This window comes from Rhinolophus hipposideros (genome assembly GCF_964194185.1).
Source record: "Rhinolophus hipposideros genome assembly, chromosome: 2".
Classification (NCBI taxonomy): Eukaryota; Metazoa; Chordata; class Mammalia; order Chiroptera; family Rhinolophidae; genus Rhinolophus; species Rhinolophus hipposideros.
In genome coordinates this window covers 38,935,341-38,944,404 of record NC_138048.1, presented here as the reverse complement: position 1 = coordinate 38,944,404, position 9,064 = coordinate 38,935,341, and the positions used below count along the sequence as shown (strand labels likewise).

Here is a 9,064-nt window from a genome sequence, read left to right as displayed (position 1 = left end):
CTGATTTGGAAATGTAAAGCTGTGTTGCAGGGCAGCAATTAGATGGAAATGTTAAGCAGAGAGTTGGATACAGAAGTCTGGAATTATTGGAGAAGTCAGACATAGTGTAATATATCCATCAGCATATAGATGGTATATAAAGTGATGGGACTATGTGATACTACCTCGGTAGAGAATTTTTAAAAAGTGAAACAAAGAGGGCCCAGGAATTAACCTTGAGGTTCTCCAACAATTTAAATGTTACATTAATTCTTCTGAAGAAAATGACGCCTCAGTCCACACTCTGAAAATAAGGATTAACCAAGGTTTACTTGGAACCATCTTGGAGAGAGTGCATTCAAATTCCTGTTGACCAGGTTTGGTTTTTAAACAGAACTACCTGTAGAATAAAGGAAGTGACCCATCAGGCTAGAGTAACTAGATGAAAATTCCTCCCAAGATCATACAGTTTATTTCCCCTGTCCTTGTTTGATGGTTACACTTTAGAAGAAGAGAACTATGATCCCAAGAATGTAGTGAGTTTTAAAGAACACCTATGAAGTAATAAATGTACGACACAACAAAGTCTGGAAAGGGCTTATTCCACTTATTATGTGTTCAATAAAGGACATTATTGAACATATCCTTATATGTTTGATGTGTTCCACATATAATCCATTAAAACTAAATACAATTAAAAATATTTACACCATTACTTAAAATATTTATGAAACAGATGAATACATGCTTTAAAAAGACATAGGTTCTGTGTCCAATATTGGCAAGTAGGAGTTGGCAGAAGACTTTTATGGGAAGGTAGTTTGGGGGTCTATCACAGCTATGGCTGTTCTCTTGAGCGATGTATCTGTTTCACGGAGAGAAGCAATTTATCAGAATGTTATAGGCTGATGACAGATTTCTTACAGCTATGTAATTTCCTGTATTTTAGTTTTGTACTTACTAATAGTTTTGGAAATTAATTTTTGTTTTCTCAAGTAGTTTTTCCCAGGGGAAGAGAAAGCATCAATGAGCAGTATATTTCTATTGAAAATTTATAAATAAATTGACCTGCTTGTAGAGATTAGTCTCTGGGGCTCAAGAAACATGAGAAAATTTTTTCAAGACTGTGCATTCTTTGAGCCAAACGTTCAGGTTTTGAACATGAGACAAGGGAAGAAAGAGCCGTCAGTAAATGGCAGAATTGTGGCAAGTGAGGTTATCTGAAAGGGCTTAGCACGCTCCACAGTTGAAGCCTCACAGGCTCAGGTGAAGTCTCTTCCTTCCCTGGTCTCTACTTCAAAGCCTATTTTGAGGATTTGCCTCCCAAACCTGTTCTCTCTTTATGGTGTACGACGCTGTCACGCAGGGGACCCTGCTCGCTGCGCCATTTGTCGTGCAGGGTCTCAGCTCCCACTCCCGCCCAAGAACGCAGGACACGGTAAGGCCAAAAAGGAACACCCATGGAGCCATAAGTAGGGGGGTCAAACCAATATATTCTCGCTGGCGGCTGGGCTGGAGACACAGGAAGCAGGATCTACATAATCTGCCTAACAGCAGTCCGCGCTTGCCAGCCACCATCCTCTTGCTAGCCCCCATTCTCTCTCTGCTAGCGTAGCCACAGCCGTTATATTAGTGGCCAATGGCCTACGGGTTACAGCTGACGGCCAACTAGCCACAGCTGCTGGCATCTGATCACAGTTGATGGCCATTTACTACCCGAGCCAGCACCTTTCTATGTGAGGCCGAGAGCCTGGACACTGTTTTTTGGGGTTTTGTCCCCACACTCCACCCCTACAGGGTCTCGCCTCACAATCTACGCGACAAGCGTCTTCTGCGAGGGGCCCTGTGCAAGGAGCCTGGAGGTGAATGCACTATCCTGAACACAGCCAGGCTCTCTGGGCACAGCCAGGGTTTCTCAGGGCACCACCAGTACTTCTGGGCACAGCCAGACATCCTGGGCTTCTTAGGGTACCACCTGTCTCCCCGGGCACAACCAGGGTTTCTCAGGGCACCACCCCAGTACTTCTGGGCACAGCCAGACTTCCTGGGCTTCTTAGGGTACCACCTGTCTCCCCGGGCACAGCCAGGTTTTCTCAGGGCACCACCACAGTACTTCTGGGCACAGCCAGACTTCCTGGGCTTCTTAGGGTACCACCAGTCTCCCCGGGCACAGCCAGGGTTTCTCAGGGCACCACCCCAGTACTTCTGGGCACAGCCAGACTTCTGGGCTTCTTAGGGTACCACCTGTCTCCCCGGGCATATCCAGGGTTTCTCAGGGCACGACCCCAGTACTTCTGGGCACAGCCAGACTTCTGGGCTTCTTAGGGTACCACCTGTCTCCCCGGGCATATCCAGGGTTTCTCAGGGCACCACCCCAGTACTTCTGGGCACAGCCAGACTTCTTAGGCTTCTTAGGGTACCCCCTGTCTCCCCGGGCACAGCCAGGGTTTCTCAGGGCACTGCCACTCTCTGGACACAGCCAGACTTCCTGGACACAGCCAGGGCCTCAGGGCACTGCCACTCTCTCTGGACACAGCCAGACTTCCTGGACACAGCCAGGGCTCTCAGGGCACTGCCACTCTCTCTCTGTGCCTCTCGGGGTACCGTGCTGGAACAACAGCGGCTCACATCAAGGTGCTTACATATTATCAATGGCTGCCAGTCAAGACACAAAAGCAAACATCAACCAGTCCCACTACATGATGGTATGTTCCCAAACAGTCAAGCGTCCATTAAATCAGGGATAGAAGGCAGTTCCTCATAGTCCATAGTCATTCGCCAGGGCTGTCCTGGGGGTGAGGGATGACCTTGACCTCACCCTCATCTCCCACGGAGGACTCAGCATGCATTTCCTCCTGGGACAAGTCCCGCATCCGGGCTGCCTCAGCAAGCAGTTCCCAGCCCACAGGGCGGCAACAACCTTCGCTTTCTCCGCTTTCTTCAGCCTCTGCTGGTTGGGGAACCATCCACATCTTTCCACCCCTCCACGGGAATCGAGCTCTCCGGCAGCTGCTCCTCCTGGTCTTCCTCAGACTGAGCTTTCATAGGCACAAACTGCTCCACTGCCCTTCGGAAAGCTTTGGCCAGCACCGTATCCTGCCGACTACGCCATGTGTCACGCAGGGGACCCTGCTCGCTGCGCCATTTGTCGTGCAGGGTCTCAGCTCCCACTCCCCGCCCAAGAACGCAGGACACGGTAAGGCCAAAAAGGAACACCCATGGAGCCATAAGTAGGGGGGTCAAACCAATATATTCTCGCTGGCGGCTGGGCTGGAGACACAGGAAGCAGGATCTACATAATCTGCCTAACAGCAGTCCGCGCTTGCCAGCCACCATCCTCTTGCTAGCCCCCATTCTCTCTCTGCTAGCGTAGCCACAGCCGTTATATTAGTGGCCAATGGCCTACGGGTTACAGCTGACGGCCAACTAGCCACAGCTGCTGGCATCTGATCACAGTTGATGGCCATTTACTACCCGAGCCAGCACCTTTCTATGTGAGGCCGAGAGCCTGGACACTGTTTTTTGGGGTTTTGTCCCCACAGACGCATTGTGCGCTTTTTTATTCTGGCCATTCCCTTTATATTTAATTTTAGAACCTCCCTCGCTGCTACAGACACACTCTCCCCACTGTCTCACAGGATCAAAATGGTGGCGACCCAAAGAAACTCCAGCTGCATTCTAGAGTTGGGTCTGTCTCAGGGCTTATCTTCCTCAGATGCCTTGGTTCTCTGGGAAGGTCATTACTGTCAGCTTGCTGGATTTGTCGAGAGCTTTCTTCAGTTTTCTGGGAATTAAAAGTGTTCAGAAAGCTTAAATGGTACGAGCCAATTTCTTTGAGCCTTATATCCTTTCAAATGAGCAACTTTTGAAGTACTGAGTTTAGCTGGTGTTTGAGTTTCGCAGGGCTGTTGTAACCAAGTACCACAAACTAGGTAATTTAAAAGAACAGACATTATTGTCTTACAGTTCTGGAGGCTAGAAGTTCAAATTCAATGTGTCAGGAGGGCCTGCTCCTTAAAAGCCTTAGAAAGCCTTAAAAGGGAGAATTGTTCCTTGCCTCTTCCTAGCCTCTGGTGGTGGCTGTCAGTTGTTGGTATCTCTTGGCTTGCAGCTGCAGTACACCAGTCTCTGCTACCATTATCACATGACATTCTCCCCTGTGTGCCTGTGTTTCTGTGTCTACTCTCCTCTTCTTATAAGGACAACTATCATTTAGGATTAGGGTCCACCCTAATGACCTCATCTTAACTTGATTATATCTGCAAAGACCACAATTCAACCCATAACAGTTGGTATAGAGCTCTGTTTTAAGAACTACAGTAAGTGTTGAGAAAGCATTCCATCACTATGTTGACATGAACATATGGACCTGGCTCCTGTTACTGCAGGTATTCTCACACATGCCCAATTTTCTCAAAGAGGACTCTGCCTCTTAACATTGTAGTAGAATAAGATTTTGTTATTTTTTCATACTTGGAAATTTATTTTGTCCCATGCCACTATTTCATCGGGATATCCAGACATAACATGTGAACTCTCTAAATAGGTAAAATAAAGAAAACAAGTTATTTACTTATAGACTTTTGAATGTCAGAAGCTGTGGACCTTGACTAAAACAATAGAATTGGAGAAATACTTCCTGATACAAATTTTTCCTTCACCAGTAGAGATGAAAATTCTATGATCTGAGAAGAAAAGGAAGAGCTCTAGAGGAGTGTAATATAGTGAAACTGGCAATATGATAAAAGTAATAGAAGGGGTTACAGGTATGGATCTCTAAGAGGAAGCCCCACCTCTGCCTTTTTGGGTTGTCAAGATCAATAGAATTCCCATATAGGTTCAGGGATATGAGAGTAAAAGAGTTCTGTGCTCACTTGATATCTGGGAGCCTTGGGCATGGCAGGCAGCCTTACAGATTTTCCTGCATTATCATGATGTCAGATCTCCACAACAGTTTCAAGGGGTATTGGACGGAGAGGTCCTGAGACAGCTTTAGAATGGGTAGGCGATTTTTTGTAAATCTGGGAAGGGTGCAAATGATAGCTGAGAGGGCAACGTGGTAGACTGGATGAGGTCTTGAGGGAGGGAAGGATGACTGTGCAGCTGGATATCAGATGGAGAAGTGGATGATCCTGCATTTGTAGGTGTAAGGCCATAGAAATGGAGGAGACAATGTGATAATAAATCTCTCAGTGAATGCCAGAGTGGAGAGATAGCTCCCAGGGACAGAACAACTCTGCTGTCCCGACAGTTTAATACTGTGAAGTCCCAGGATGGAGATGAAACTCCATGGACAGGAGCACAGGAAGAAACCATGAGAGGATGGGGAGGTCACTGCAAACTGACCCAGATTACTTTTAAACTACTGACAGAATGAGCTCTCAAGATAGAAACTAAGTCCGTTTATAGAACACTAAAGTTACCTCCTTTTGCTCCTTCATGAGGCTGTGGTCTGAAATAGCATACCTACTACAACAAATTTGCAGTAAACAGATGAGTAAGTAAACATCATATTCAGCTTTACTGGGAAAAAATAACCTTTTTTTTAAGTATAATTTCCACCCCCCCCCGAGAAGTTTTCTTCAGTCCTTAGGGATTTAGCTCCTTCCGTGGGCTTTAGCGGAGGCCACGGGCCGCAGCACCCACAGGTCTAAATCGGGGGAGGGTATTCGGTCTCCCGCGCTTCACGGGAACGCTTCCTGACTACCTTACTGTGAATGGCACAACTCACGCAGTAATATAGCTTCCCATACAGCTTGGGAAGCACATAGGAGGCGAAGACACTCCCTTTGGAAATGCCCCTAATGGCTGCGGCCTCTACTATGTTTCCAATGACGAACTTCTTAATGGTCTTGCCCTTGGGCACGCATCAGGCGCAGCTGGTGCAGCGAATAGGCTGCACGTGGGCGCACTTTTTTTGGCGTGACCGTTGTTCCTTCTTCTTTTCTTGGTCATCTTGGAAGTGAGGACCCCAGAGAGGAAAAGTAAACATCTTCTGCCAGTAAACAGATGAACTCCGGGGTTCTCTGCAATAGGTTGCACCTGTGGATTAGACAGTAATTCCCCAAGAGGACAGGACCACGGTTTCTGTCAAGATTACACCTCCAGAGTGTAACATTGGTGTCCTCAGAGAGGGCCTATTTGCTGAATAACGAAGGAGTGATTGGCTGTTCTTTAGCTCCAAAGGAATCCTACGGCATGGTAAAATGAAACATACCTCGTATAGGCAAGCATGTAAAACAATGACAAATGAAACTATGATAGTTATCACCATTTTCCTTCTGGCAGAAAGAGCCAAGACTCTGGAGATTTGTAAGCACTGGCTCAAGGAGCAACACAATGCTTTTCAACATCTGAGCCCTAATTGTTTTACATAAATAATCACAATTATAGTTTCCTTTGTCTTTAACTTTTCACGAGCTACCTGTTTCTTAATGATAATATAATAATAATAGCTAACATTTATGGTAAGCATGAGTATGCTAAGCTCAGCTCTCTAGGTATTTTATCTCATTTAAAAGGCACAACAATTCTATGAGGTAATAATTTACTTTTATTGCCATTTTTCAAATGATGAAAATGAAGTTGAGAGAGGACAAGTAATTCAGAACGCCCCCACTGGTTAGTGCTAAGACACAAAACCTGGGCTTGCTTTTAGCCATTATGATATACTGCCTTCAGATTGTGGAAAATATATTGGGAAGCCATTTGTCTTTTAACTTTTGATTTTTGATATCAAGTACTCAGTATTTAAAAAAAATAATCGCAATATCCACCTTCTTCAGTTGTCACCACCCTCACTTTTCCAGCATATCTATATGGCAGAGAGGGGAGGAACAGTCCTACCAAGGAGATAACTACAAAAAAGGTGAATCCATGAAAGCCGTTGAGGGTACAGAGGAAAAGTACTGTGAAGCGAGGTCACTCAAACCCATCTCTGGTTCTCCTTCTCCAGTGATTGCAGAGCTTGGTCTTGTTGACTATACCTGGGCTGCAGCAAGTGCTGAAGAAAGCATATCCATTCCTGCAGAGTCCCTTGGGTCACACTAGTTGCTTGGGGAAAATATCAAAGAAACACATCTTTTAGCTCTTGCCTTTAGCTAATCCAATGCTGTTGGGATGGCTGCTGCAGCAGTGCACATGTCTCCCCTTCATCCTTATCACACCTGGTTTCAGGTGCTATTAGGCATGGAGTATCTGGTTTGCTGAAATGCATGGAATATCATTTCAGAATACTACTTCATGCAATATTTATATCCTCTTTTTCTCCCTAGCTCAAAATAGGACTTTAAAATTGCCTACTGCATTGTTTTCCAACTTCACCTTGTTAGTTTATCTACCACTTCTACAATATACAATTCCCAGCAGAGCTGTAGCTAGATATGCATTTGTCAGGCATATATTTCTGAAAACTCTCCCCTCCTACAATAGCACAGTTTTCTTTATTCTAATTCCAATCTGCTGAAAAAGCCACTTTCCTTCTGAGCTCTCTCTTCCCTATCTATCCTGAGGGGGGATACAGGCATGTTCCTGGGGTGGGAGTTTTGTGGATAGAATGAAAAGCCCTCCTCTGAATGTGATGCTGGTGCTTTATGACTTTGAAGCCAATCGCACAGCCATGCTTCAGGTTCCCAACACATTGTGAGGCTCTGCTTCCCATCCTCAGTGCTGGGTATGTATTAGAGATGACTATTCTTTCTGATCTGCCCTACTCCTTTCTTAAAAAGTCTCTTCTGTGCATAGTGTAGTTGTAGACTGGGGGTCAGCAAATTGTAACCTGTGGAACGAATCTGGTCCAACATCCATTTTTGTAAATGAAGTTTCATTGGAATACAGCCACACCCATTCATTTATGAATTCCCCATGGCTGCTTCTGTACTACAAACAGCAGAGCTGAGCAGTTTTGACAGAGAACATATGGTTCTCAAAGCCTAAAATGTTTACTATATGGCCCTTCTCAGAAAACAAGAAATTGCCAGCTCTTGGTGTAGACTATTGCCATGACCTTCATTATGCACTATTTCCATAACTTCAATGGCCAACATTCACTGGGCCTAGAGAACCAATCTGGAAGCTTGTCTCCTCTAATCAGATTCTCTCCCTTAGGAATTTGTGATGACGGTAGTCAGGTGGTCCATTTATAAGCAGAGGTTAGGAAACAAGTCTGTGTCAAGATTGAAGAATGAAGCCAATCTGCAGAGAGAAGGGAAGATGTTAGACCTTCCCTGAGAAAACAAAAAATGTTGGAAATAACAGCTGTGTTGGCTCCTTCTGACTTTCCTGTTCTTAGTTCTAGTCTCTCACAAGGCCCAGCTGCATATTTTGACCTTGGATTTCAGGAGATAACCCTGTATGTTTCCAATAAATTTCTCTTTTCCCTTAAGCTCATTTTGTGACCAAGTAAGTGAGTTTAGGCCTTAGGTATGCTCAAGGTTTTCATTCATCATCCTCTCTTTTGTAAAGCTTACTTCATCATCTCTTGGCTGTACAATTCTCTCTTAAACAGTTAAACCCAGAGATAGTATATGTGACAACAACATGAATTATATTAGCTGTTGATTCCTGTGGGGGGAAGGAAGAGTGCAGGTGGGAGAATAAGGTTAGAAAATGACTGCCCTGTGATAATTTGGGATTTTATCAATGCAGAAGTGCACAAAACATTTCACTTTCTTTACTTTTGTGCTTTTGTGAAAGTACAGATGGAAAATATTTTTTTATTTACTTCACAAGAACACGGCCCTGTTGTTTTCAACTTAATTTTTTTGGCCCCGCTAATCATGTGATTATTTTTTTTAGTGGTATTTAGATTTTTCAAATGTCTTTCCAAAAATACAGGGAAGGGGAAAACTCTCTGGGCATCGGAGGTCTTCTTCAAACACCTAATTAGTATGGTAAATAGCTGAGAATTTACAATAATACATTGATTCATATAGGTAGATGTTATGTGTTGCCAACTGTTTTCTTCTTGCATTGATTTCATTAATATTTTACTCTGTAATTTGGGTCTCATGAATTATTTTAAAATAACCAACACAGCAAACAAACAAAGAACAATGAGTAAGGCCATTGTGCAGCATAGTCATCT

General features: G+C 44.6%; 1 pseudogene across 1 annotated transcript; it reads right to left on the bottom strand.

Moving 5' to 3' along the window:
* Positions 1 to 5,524: 5,524 nt before the first annotated feature.
* On the bottom strand, positions 5,525 to 5,934 carry LOC308510052 (small ribosomal subunit protein eS26-like; annotated as a pseudogene). The gene has a single exon. The product of its transcript is annotated as a small ribosomal subunit protein eS26-like (transcript).
* Between the last annotated feature and the right edge of the window lie 3,130 nt (positions 5,935 to 9,064).